The sequence below is a fragment of the Zonotrichia albicollis genome, chromosome 7, assembly GCF_047830755.1.
Source record: "Zonotrichia albicollis isolate bZonAlb1 chromosome 7, bZonAlb1.hap1, whole genome shotgun sequence".
Classification (NCBI taxonomy): Eukaryota; Metazoa; Chordata; class Aves; order Passeriformes; family Passerellidae; genus Zonotrichia; species Zonotrichia albicollis.
The window spans coordinates 771,019-783,244 of record NC_133825.1 but is presented as its reverse complement, the minus strand read 5'-3'; the positions used below and the strand labels follow the sequence as shown (position 1 = coordinate 783,244).

At 60.4% G+C, this 12,226-nt stretch overlaps 1 long non-coding RNA gene across 1 annotated transcript; it reads left to right on the top strand.

Annotated features, from left to right (window-relative positions):
• Window positions 1-10,461: 10,461 nt before the first annotated feature.
• Window positions 10,462-11,981, top strand: LOC141729486 (uncharacterized). Its single transcript, XR_012580987.1, has 3 exons — window positions 10,462-10,678; window positions 11,056-11,077; window positions 11,165-11,981. It is a non-coding gene; the product is annotated as an uncharacterized LOC141729486 (long non-coding RNA).
• The last annotated feature ends 245 nt before the right edge of the window (window positions 11,982-12,226 follow it).

The following is a 12,226-nucleotide window of genomic DNA, read 5'->3' as shown; positions in this document are numbered from 1 at the left end:
CCTGGAGCCCATGTTCCCCTGCGACTCCCATCCCCGAGTCCCCCCAGCCCTGTACATCTCCATTCCCACGGACCTCATCCCTAGGATCTCCCATTTCCCTGGACACCCTTACCCAGGTCCCCAAACGAACTGAGGCCCCCCAGTCCTGGGAACCCCATGTCCCACTATGTCCCACCCTTGTCCCCAGCCTGTGCCCAGCTTGTGGCCACCCTGCCCCCACTGTAGGGCCACCTACGCATGAGGACAAAACGTGACGTCGCTTCCTTCCCCTTCATCCAAAGAGCCACCAGCCAGGGGAGCGGTGGCCACAGCAGCGAGTGACAGCCAGTGCACATGGCTGGGGACACCGGGATGGCCGGGAAGGTGGCACTGCTCCTGTGGGGTGAGTGCCCTGGGCAGGGGCCTTACACCCCAGGGATGGGGAGGGGGCACGGGGGGGCTGTGGGGTCCTCTGATGTCCTCAATGCCAGCAGAGCCAGTCCATGTTATGCACACTGAACCTTGGTGGGACTGGGCATATATGGTAGTGTTGGGGACAGGGAGAGGGAGGCAGGAATTCAGGGATGGGGATGTGGGGACAGGAATGTGGGGACTGGCACCTTTGGGCTCAGGGAGCTCTGGGGATAGTGACAAGGGAACTGGGATGCAGGAACAGATGGGGACAAGAACGGTGAGGATGTGGCCATGGGGATGGGATCATGGGGAAGGGATCATGAGCTGGTGGGGGTGACCTGGGCCAGCATGGGCTGTGTCCTTGGTGTCCTTGTACCCAGGGTGTTCACAGTGTCCCCATGTACTGCCTCAGCCCCAAGTGGCCTTGGTGTCCCTGTTCCCAAGGTGTCTGTGCCAGAGGGATGTGGTGCATGGGTGGCTGTGACACAGACATGTCCCCTGACCATCCAGATCTTTTGTGGCCACCCAGACACATTTTCTAACAAGAACTGCTGTCCCCATGGGGACAATTTTGGGACATCCCCCACACCCTCTACTCCAGGTGCTGCTACCCCTGCAGGACCACCCCCAACCACCCACCCCCACCCACCCTTCTCCCTTCTCCTTTCCAGCCCAGACGCTTGGCCTCGCTGGTGGGTCCTCGGGGGATGCCATGGCCCCACCCTGCTGTCCCCAGCCCCACCCTGGCCCTGGCAGGCTGGTCTCCTCTGTCACCCACAGGTGCCCAGACCACCCAGCTCCTGGTGGATCCTCCCTGGAGGCCAGCGGTGCTGTGGGACTGGGTGACACTGACCTGCCAGGGCTTGGGGACCACCGGTGCCACCACCTGGTACAAGGATGGGCAGCTCTGGCGGCAGGAGGGACCTGATAGCTTCACTGTCACCGAGAGAGGCACCTACATGTGTCACAGACCCGGCACTGGGCTCAGCCCCCCTGTAATGGTCTCAGATGGTGAGTGGGGATGTTAAATGATCAGGGTGGCCCCTGACAAGTCAGAGTGGACTCTACTCCTTAGGTGGCATCACTACCCTTGTGTGGCAAGAGCCTGTGCCCTGCACACAGGGACATCCCAGTGCACCCTGATGTTCTCAGGGTCACAGGGACTACCTCGGACCTGTCTTGAGCCCCTTGATGAGAGGGGACCCTCCTGTCCCACAGATGATCTGGTGCTGCAGGTGCCAACAGGGGTGCTGCTGGAGGGGGACACGATGACACTGCGCTGTCGGTGCGGCCATTGGAACAACACAGTCACCAGGGTGCGATTTTACCAAGACGAGAAGGAAGTGAGGGGGTTCATCAATGGGACCGAGCTGCCCCTGTTCCCCCTGCAGTTGCACCACAGTGGCCACTACAGCTGCGGGGGCTTGGTGGGGTCCTGGCAGTCACGGTCAGCAGCAGTGACAGTGACAGTGCATGGTGAGCACCCCCATGGCTGGAACTCCAGTCTCCTGACACCCCCAATGACCCTTCCCAGCAGGCTCAGAGTCACAGTCCTCACCTCCCCTCTCCTACCCTGAGCTCTACCTGGTGCCTGTGCTGGAGGGACCCCTGAACCCACCATGGGGTCCCTCCTGACTCTCAGCTGCCTAAGCACCCCCAGCCCCTGTGGCCCCGAGCCCCCCTCCTGCACGTGTTCTACCAGGAAAGGCAGGTGGTGGGGGGCCCACAGGGGTCCCCGCAGCTGCTGGTGCCCGCCGTGGGGGTCTCCCACTCGGGTAATTACAGCTGCCAGGTGCGCTCCAAGTGGGGGCGGTGCGGAAGAGCAGCGCTCGGCTCCATGTCACGGTGCGCAGTGAGTGTGGGGATGGGCACAGGGAACTCCCACATCCTGCTAGGGACCCCTGCCCTGGGCACCTCCATGTCCCCCAGACACATTTCTTGGGTCCTTCCATCACTCTACATGTCCCCTCACCCTTCCGTGGTGTGACACCATCCTAAACATCCCCCACCACACCAATCCCTTCCCATCCCCACGTCCCCTCTCTGGCTGCCAGCCCCTCCCTGCGGCCTCAGCCCTGTCTCTGTCCCCGCAGTGCCTGTGGACAATGTCACCATCACCCCCGGTGTCCTGGAAGTGACACCACAAGATAAATGGACTCACAGGGAAACAGGTGGGGTCCCTCAGGTTCGCAAGGGAGTGCAGGACCCCTGGGGTGATGGGCAACCCTGATGTGTCCCCCTCTGTTTCTTGCAGGGGCCGCAGGGATCGGTGGAGCCCTTTTGTTCCTGCTCCTGCTCATGGGTGTCATTGTGGCCTGGCACCGATGGCACAGTGTGGGTAGGTGACAATTGGGGGCACAGGGGTCTCAGGGAGCTGTAGAGGCCCCCAGACCTGGGGAGCAATAGGGCAGCACCCACAGCCCCAGAAGTGTGACCTTGTCTGGGGTTCCTGTCGGGTTTGGGGAGGTGCTGGAGAGTCCTGGAGGGATGTTGGGTATTCTTTCAGGAGCTCTGGGGATGTCGGGGGAGGGTTTCTGTCCTGCTGGGCTTTGAGTTCCTGAGGCTGAGTTGGTAAGGGACACTGGGGAAGTTCATGGATTCTGGGGGCCTTCAGGGATACTTAGGGGTCCTGAGAGAAATTGAGGGTCCTGTGGGGGTTCAGGAATCCTGAGCGGGTTCAGGGCTCTGGGATCCTGCAGTCACCCCATCCCTCTTTCCTTTGCAGCTGCCAGGAAGCAGCAGGAAAGGTGAGTGGGGGGCTCAAACCACACTCTCCCCTTTTACCGCAACCCCCAAGCCCTCCCATCCTCTCTCCCACATCCACTTTATTTCCTCAGGGCCCCCCCGGATCCCCCGGCCCCCCCAGAGGAGGGGGAGGTGCTGTACACCCACGTCGTGGTCACCAAGAGGGCAGGGGGTGAGTACGGGGGGGACACACACAGAGGGACACGTCACCCACGAGTGTCACCCCACCCAGATCACACAGCATGTGTCTCTCGCATGGTCCCCCTGTGCCACTACCCTCCAGGATTCCCAGGTGACCTACGTGGAGCTGCGGGGACCCCAGGGGCAACCACAGGAACCCGGTGACATCTAGAGGAATGTGCTGTGACACTGGGGGAAACTGGGGGGCACTGGGGGTCCCCACCCATGGGCACCCACTCATGAGTGTGCTGCCACTAAAAACTTTCCCTCTCCCTCCCAGTGGGGGCACAAAGGTGCCAAAAGGCTAAGAGAAGAAGAATTTCCTGCAACAGTAATGAGAGAAAATAAAACCAACACAAACCGGAACAAGGTTCAACGTCCAAATGGTCACACGCAGAACGATTTCCAGGCAAAGTCAACTGAAAAGGAACAAACCCTGAACACTTCCCCAAGCACGTTTCCTCCACCAGCGGAGCTGGCAGGGCCCTGGACTTTCTTTGCTCTGATGGCCAGAGCTGCCATCAGGAGGCTCTTGATTCTCTTGTCCCCTGTCCCTTACCCCTCCTCTGACGTTTTCCCCACACGATGCTCTCACAAAGGCCGTTTGGGGGTTCCAGAGCCTCCCCCTTTTCCACAGCAGTCGGGATCAGGCCATGGCGCAGGGTGAGGTGTCAGAGAGAGGAAAAGTTTCATTTCTGGAGGCATTTTGGGACAGTTGTGTGTTGCAGGGATGGGTCAGGCCTTGCTTTTGGTGAGATAGGGCTCCATCTGTCCATCATTGTGTCACCCATGGCACACTGGGGGACAGTGTGACGCTCTGCCAAAGCCAGCTCCTGAGTGGCCAGGTGACCAGAAGTGCCAGCTGGGGAGAGGGCACTTGGTGGCCTAACTGCTTAAAAGCCAGAGTATGAGGCAGCCAAGTCCCTGACCATGTCTGTTTTTGGGGTGTCTGTCCCATCCACTCTGGAACCCAGGATTTGGCAACTCATTTAAATGAGAAATATTTGCCAAGGAAAGTGGGAGCATTCTCGGAATGGAAAGGAGACCCATGTCTAAAATTTTTAAATTTGAAAAATGATTTGGCATTCAAGCAAAAGTGCAGGAAAAGAAATAACAGCTCTTTACTGGGAAATTTATAAACCAGAACAGAACAAACAACACAAACCCAGAACTTTCCCTCCTGCTCAGCACTGTAGGTTTTTGTGGCAGTTATAACCGCGGCCAGCAGGGGGTGCTGCAGGGAGCACTCCAGGCCAGCAAGGGGCGCCCCGGTCCAGCTCCATCCCCTCAGGGGCCATGGCGGCCTCGGACGGGAGGGAGGAGGGGAAATCGCTCCTTTTGCAAACTCACCGGCACCAATCGGTCCTGGCACCGCCACCGGCAGTGGGCAGAAGCTGCCAAGGCAGCAGGTTGGATCCCAGTGCCCACTGGCAGCGTAGCAGTGTCCCAGGGCCAGGCATATGCCCTGCAGAGTACTAGCCACTGCTCTCCATGATCCCAAATGGAAGGAAGGCAGGGCCTGACCCCAGGCAAGTTTCGGGTCCACAGCAGCAGCTCTGGTGGTTTTAAACCACAATTCCTGCAAGTCCTCAGACTTTCTCTCCCTTTTCCTCTTTCAGCCCTGTCACAGCCACTCTGGAAATGTTGAATTGCCCTGGGATGTTGAGGAAAGCTGGTACTCGGTGCTTACTCTGCCTGGGCTCCTCAGGGGGCTCCAGAGCACTTTTGGAGTTCCTGCTCTTCCTGGGCCACTTCTGGTCCTGACACAGAAGCCACAGGGGGAGGAGGAAGAGGAGGAAAGCAAAGCCACAGCCCTGAGGGCTCTCTGCAGCTGCAGCTGGAGCACAGGGACAGCCCGGGCTGGGAGCAGTGCCTTGGGAGGCCAAAATGGGGCAAAACTGGAGCTGGTTGGGCCAATGCCCCTGTTCTGCTCTGGGAGCTCAGACTCTTAAGGAGGTGTTGTAATTATAGCTGGTGTTACTGAAGTTCAGCTGTGCTCCTAAATCATCCCGGTGCACAAACCGATGGCTTTGCTGCCTCTTCCAGGGATTTTGGGCTACACAAGGTAGTATTTGATACCATTTGGGGGTCAGATGCTGCCAGCTCTGCCCACAAGAACCTTTCTTTACTGCCCAGAAGATTTTTGCTGGTGCTGGGGATGATTCAGTGCCTGTGCCATGTGGCTGGTGCTTCCTGCTGGCCTTCCAGGAGGGCTGAGCTGGAGCAGTGGCTGAGGTGGGAGCAGCTGGAGGAGAAGGTTTCCCACGGGAACAGCACCTGCCCATGCAGGTGGAGCAGGAGTGCCGAAAATTTTGCAGTGTGGTCAGATGAGGCCCAGAGGGGCTGGGCCATGGTGGGCACCACTTGCCATTCCTGCTTCCCCCAGATTTTGAGACAGAACAGTGACACCCATCGGCTCCCAAACCTCTCAGTGCTCAGGCACAGCCTCACAGGAGGTCCCGGGGATGATTCGGATGTTTCCAGACTCCTTCCCGACAAAGGGCAGCACTCCGGGAGCCGTCAGCAAATCCTGAAGGAGCAGCCTGGGGCTGCTGGAGCCCGAGTGCTGCGGGCAAGGACGGCGTGAGGGAGCCGGGCCCCGCTCAGCCGGCGCTGCCCCAGGAACGTCTCATCCTGCAGGAGCTCGGCAGCCTCTGCCGGTGCCGGCCCCGGGGCTGTCGGGGGCGCGGCCGGAGGGGCCGGGGGGCAGCGGGTGGGAGGGGCCGGAATGGAGGGACCGGGACCCCACTGGGGAGCCCCGAGCGTGGAGGGAGCGAAACGGCGGAGGGGAGACCCCGGGACAGGGGGGAGCAGAGACCCTGCGGTGGTGTCTGCGGAAAGGAGGGACCGCAATGTTGGTCCTGGAGCACCTGGAAGGGGCCCAGCTGCCATTGCGCTGCGAGTGCCGGGACAGTCACGGGGTGTCCGAAGCCACTGTCGCGATGTGTCAGGACCGAGCGTTGCCAGGGTAAGGCCCCCACAGCTCCGGGAAGTGGAGGGGTACCCTGGAAGGTGTGCAGCTGGTGTGGGGCAGAGCCCTGTCTATTCCCTGTGCCCTGTGCAGGTGAGGAGGGCAGGGAAGGAGGAGCTTTGGGAACACCTGGAATCCAGACAGGGTCACTCCCCACAGCCCCATCATGGCCATAGGGCAGAGCCACTGCTAAATATTTCCCACATTTCCCTCTTGTCTGGCAGCTGAGCCAGAACTCAAACTTTCTTTCCATGATGTTCCAAAGGGCTGCAGGTTTTGTTCAAGAAAGAGGACCCAGTCAGGTTGTTGAGCAGATTGTTTTGGCATTTGCAGTAGTTATGGGGCTCTCTTAGTCCTTTGGAGACAGGGATTAAATGATCAATTGCTGCATTTCCAGATTAGTTCCCTCACAGCTGCCCTTGCAGGGGTGGTTTCCAGCCAGCCCTGCTCTGAAAGCCATCAAAGGCCCTCTCAGAGCCACTGCTTGAGCTCCCTTTGGGTTTTGTGCTTCTTGCAGAGCTGAGAAAACCACAGGCCAGGCCTTTTTCCACCCACAGAATTCTCACCTCTGCAGCAGCTCTAAAGCTGCCAGAATCAAAGCCAAGGGGGCAGGGGGGTCTCTCTGGTCCTGGCTGCCACCTGGGGATGGCCATCCCTGTGCAGTGGGGCTGGGCCATGGCTGGGCCCCACCCTTGGATGGCCACTGGCTTCAAGGAGCAGGAGTTTGGGAGCTCCTTCCTGGCTGGGGCTCCATTCCCCAGCTGCTCTTGGTGGCTCACATCCTGCAGAGGCTGAGCAAGAATGGAGAAGTCTGGAGCCCCCCGGAGCTGCCATCCCCCAGGACAGGAGCCCCTTGTCCAGCATGTGTCACCCCTGGGACAGGATCCCCACAGGACAGAACCCTCTCCCCCCCACCATGTGACACTCAGCACAAACGGCCTCTTCCTTCTTCTGAGGAGAGAGAAAGTGAAAGTGTTGGGGGGGCACAGCCAGATACCCCCATCCCCCAGCCTCTCTACAGACCCCTCACTGTTACTTGCCCCACTCTGGGCTTCCCCTAGCCCATTCCCTACTCAGTTGTTTCCCAGAACAATCAAGGAACAAACTGGGGCATTGTGAAATTGAGGGATCAAAGGGAGGAAATGGAAATGAAGAGTGGAAAAAGCTCCTGGGAGCTGGGGGCACACAGACTCAGAGCCCTTCAGAATCTCCCTGGCGTCACCCCCAGGCCATCGGCACACTTTGGGGGCTGTGCTGGGCTGTGGGTCACCCCAAAATCTGAGGCACTCAGGGAAGGGGCTCCACCCCAAGGACCCACCGAGCCACTGCCCATCCCAGGCACCCTCATTCCCCTGGGAACCCAACCATGGGACCCCCATTGCTTCAGTGCCCCTGTCCCTGGGACTCCATCCCAGTACTCACATTCCCCAGGATCTCCATGGCCCAGCACCCCATTCCCAAGGAACCCTCTCCCATTCATTCCATCCGCAGAAATTCCTCTTTCCCCAGAACCTTGATTCTCCCAGGCACCCTCATGCCCACTGGATCCCTCATTCCCCTGGTACCCTCATCCCTAGGACAACCATCCCCTGACCCCAAATCCCTGGAGCCCTCATTGTTCTGGGAGTTCCATCCCTTAGTTCCCCCAGCCCTGGGCACCCCCATTCCCATGGCACCTCCATCCCTGGTGATTCCCACTCCTCAGAACCCCCATTCCCAGGGACCCAATCCCTTGGGCTCCCTATTCCCCTAGAACACATCCCTGGCCCTCCAAACACCCTGTGCCACTCACTCCTGGGAACCCCATGTCCCAACTTCTGCCACTCAGCCTTGTCCCCATCCTGTCCCCACCCTCCCACAGCCTGTCCCCAGCTTGTGGCCACCCTGCCCCCATCAGGTGCCACCTACGCATGAGGAAGAGACCTGACCTTGCTTCCCTCCCCTTTGGCCATAGAGACACCACCCAGGGGACAGTCACCCCCAGCAGTGAGTGACAGTCTGTCCACATGGCTGGAGACACCGGGATGGCCGGGATTTTGGCACTGCTCCTGTGGGGTGAGTGCCCCATGCATGGGACTGACACCCTGAGGATTGAGCCCAGTTAGGCAGAGACCAGTGGGGAGGGGCCATAGGGGGGTTGCAGTGTCCCCTGGGGTCCCCAATGCCAGCAGGGTGGGAGCCAGTGTGACCAGAGTTGTGGGGAGGCCATGAGGACAGGAACAGGGGAACTGGGATGTGGGGACAGAAACAGGGGGATGGAGATGTGGAGACAAGGATGTGGCAAAAGGAACTCTGGGGCTGGGGCAGCTGTGGGGAGGGGGACAGGGAATCAGGGATGCAGAGACAGGGACAAGGGTCACACACCATGTGGATGGGCCATAGGGACAGGTGCCATCTCACTGGGATCATGGGCACAGGGCCATGGCTTGTGGCCGTGGGGACAGGCGCTGTAGGGCTGGTGGAGGTGACCTGTGCAAACATGGGGTGTCCACAGTGTTGCCATTTCCTGCGTCAACCCATGATGACCAAGATGTCTCTGTGCTCAGGATGTCCATGCCACACCAGTGTTCCCATGGGGACAGTTTGAGGACAGACGCCTCACCTCATACCCCGGGTGGTGCTGTCCATTCAGTCACACCCCCACTGAGCCCTGTCCCTTCTCCCTTCCAGCCCAGACCCTCGGCCTCGCTGGTGAGTCCTCAGGGGATGCCATTGTCCCACCTCGCTCTCCCCAGCCCCACGCTGGCCCTGGCAGCCTGGTGTCCCCTGTCACCCACAGGTGCCCAGACCACCCAGCTCCTGGTGGATCCTCCCTGGAGGCTGGCAGTGCTGTGGGACCGGGTGACACTGACCTGCCAGGGCTCGGGGACCGCCAGTTCCACCACCTGGTACCAGGATGGGCAGCATTGGTGGCAGGAAGGACCTGCCAACTTCACTGTCACTGCGAGTGGCATCTACAGGTGTGACAGACCTGGCACCGGGCTCAGACCCCCATGAGAGTCTTAAATGGTGAGGGGGGTTTGGGTGTCTCCAGCCTGGCACTGTGGGGACCCTGAGGGCTCTGGGTGGGCCCCACTCCATGGGTCACCTCCTGTGTTACCAAAGCCCGTCCCCTGCTCTGGGGACATCCCAGAGCATCCAGTGCGGGGGAAACCATGCTGGAATTGGGGATACCTGGTGCGCTGGGTGAGACCCAATGGAGGGATCCCCATCAAAAGAGGATATTCCGGTGTGACAGGACCCCTCTCTCCCAAAGCTCGCTTGGTGCGGCAGGTGCCAGCGTGGGAGCTGCTAGAGGGGGACATGATGACACTGCGCTGCCGGTGCTGGCGGGACATGTCGGTCACTGAGGTGCGATTCTACCATGAGGACAAGGAGGTGGGGAGGTCCCTCACTGGGACCAAGCTGTCCCTGTCGCCTCTGCAGCTCAACCACAGTGGCCGCTACCGCTGTGGGGGCCAGGTGGACTCCAAGGTGGCGCCGTGGATGCTCTCAGCGCCGGTGACAGTGACAGTGCATGGTGAGCACCCCCACGGCTGGAAATCCAAACTCCTGACACCCCCAAAGACACCTCCCAGCAGACTCAGAGTGACAGTCCTCACCTCCCCTGTTCTTCCCTGAGCTCTTCCCTGTGCAAGTGCTGGAGGATCCCCCAAACCCACGGTGGGGTGCCCCCTGACTCTCAGCTGCCTCAGCACCCCCAGCCCCCTGTGGCCCCAAGCCCCCCTCCTGCACGTGTTCTACTGGGTTGGGCAGGAGGTGGGGGGCCCCGCAGGGGTCCTTGCAGCTGCTGGTTCCCACCGTGGGGGTCTCCCACTTGGGGAATTGCAGCTGCCAGGTGTGCTCTGAGGGGGGGGGGGGGGCTCTGCGGAAGAGCAGCATCCAGCTCCCTGTCATTGTACACAGTGAGCGCGGGGATGGGCACGGGGAGCCCCCACAGCCTCCTCAAGTGCCATGGTTGGGGACCTCCATGTCCCCCAGAAACATTGTTGGGTCACCCCGCCTTTGCCCAGTGTCCCCTCACCCCTCCCTGGTGTGACCCCATTCCTGACATCCCCCACCACATCCATCCCCCCCATCCCTATCCCCTCACACCGGCTGCCAGCCCCTCGCTGTGGCCTCAGCCCTGTCTGTGTCCCCGCAGTGCCCATGGACATTGCCACCATCACACCCGGTGTCCTGGAGCTGACATCGCGAGACACAGGGACACACAGGGACACAGGTGGGGTCACACAGTGTCACGAGGGAGTGCAGGACCCCTGGGGTCATGGGTGACCCTGATGTGTCCCCCTCTGTTTCTTGCAGTGGCTGCAGGGGTCAGTGGGGCCATTTTGTTCCTGCTCCTGCTTGTGGGTATCATTGTGGCCTGGTACCAGTGGCACCGCCTGGGTAGGTGACAGTGGGGGCACAGGGCTCCTGGGGATCACTGGGAAGGCCCCGAGAGAGGGAGGCCATAGGGCTGCACCCACAGCCCTTGACCAGGGAGGAGCTCAGCCCCCAGTGACCATAGCTCAGAGCCCTGGGGAGCTGTTGGAGGGTCCTGCAGGGATGTTGGGGGTTCTATCAGGGGTCTCCCCCACTGCCAGGCTAGGGGCTCTGGGGGCTCAGGGTGTTGGTGCAAGTAGGGTGGGTCAGGGATACTGGGGGTGCATCAGGGATACTGGGGGGGCCTGGGGAGAATTGTGTATCTGGTGGTGGTTCAGCATTCCCAAGGGTGAATGGGGGCCCCTGGGTCTCCAAACTCACCCCTCCAGTTTTCTTTGCAGATGCCAGGAAGCACCAGGAAAGGTGAGTGCAGCCTCCAGCCCGAAGACACCTTTTACCCAAACCCCCAGCACCTCCCATCCCCTTCCACACACCCCCTTATTCCCACAGGGCCCCCCCAGACCCCATGGCACTCCCAGTGGAGGATCCTCAGGCGACGTACATGGAGCTGCAAAGGCAACCATGGGAACCCAGCGACATCTATGACAATCTACACCAAAAGCTGTGATGCTCTGGGAAGCGGGAGGCACTGGGTGACACTGGGGGTGCTCCCTCCACACCTCCTGTGGTTGCCCATCCTTCCAAGGGATGTGGCCATGAGTCAGTCAGAGGCTACACAGGGCATCCTGTGCTCCCCATTTCCTTTCCCAGTACCCCCAAGGGCTCCCCCATCCCTTTGCTGGTACCTGCAGGGGCTCCCCAGCCCCATCCAAGTGCCCAAGTACCCTCAAGTGACTGCTCCATTCTCTCCCCACAGTGCTTGCAGTACACCCAGGGCTTCCCCATCCCTCCTCTCACCACCCCTGTCCCATCCTGCTGTAAAAGGGGGAGTCAGGAAGGATTCTTGCTGAAAGGTTTCTCATATGAAAATGAAACACAAAAGTGGCAATATTATATCTGAGAACTGTTTATTGGTAAAGGGGGTAAGCGTTCGTACTAAGGAGGAGGGAAGGGAATAGAAAGGGAAAAGGATAGAGAGAGAAACAGAAGACAGGGACAGCTTTACCACAAGGAGCCTGGGTGCTCTGTGGGCATCAGCTCGGCAGATGGAGTGTGTGTGCTGCAAGCCAGGGTGAGCCCACATGGCTTTTGTGAGTGGCTGGGCGTGATTTCCAAGGACGGCACCTGCGTGTCTCTGGCATGGGCGAGCGATGGCTGCAGGCTGGCTGCTGCGGGCTGGCTGCGGGCTGGTGCTGCGGCACTGGTGGCTCTGGGCTGGCTGCGGGCTGGGGCTGTGGCACTGGGGGCTCTGGGCTGGCTGCAGGGGCTGGGGCTGCGGGGGACAGGTGCAGCAGGCTCGGTGCTGTGGGCAGCATGGGAAACGCGGCAGAGGTGGCAGGTGGGTGCAGGCAGCATCAGCTCCATCAGGGAAGCAATGAAGGAATGTCCAGGACAAGCAGGAATGAGCTGCTTCGGGGAAGCAGCGAAGCAGGGAAGAACGGGAGCGGACAG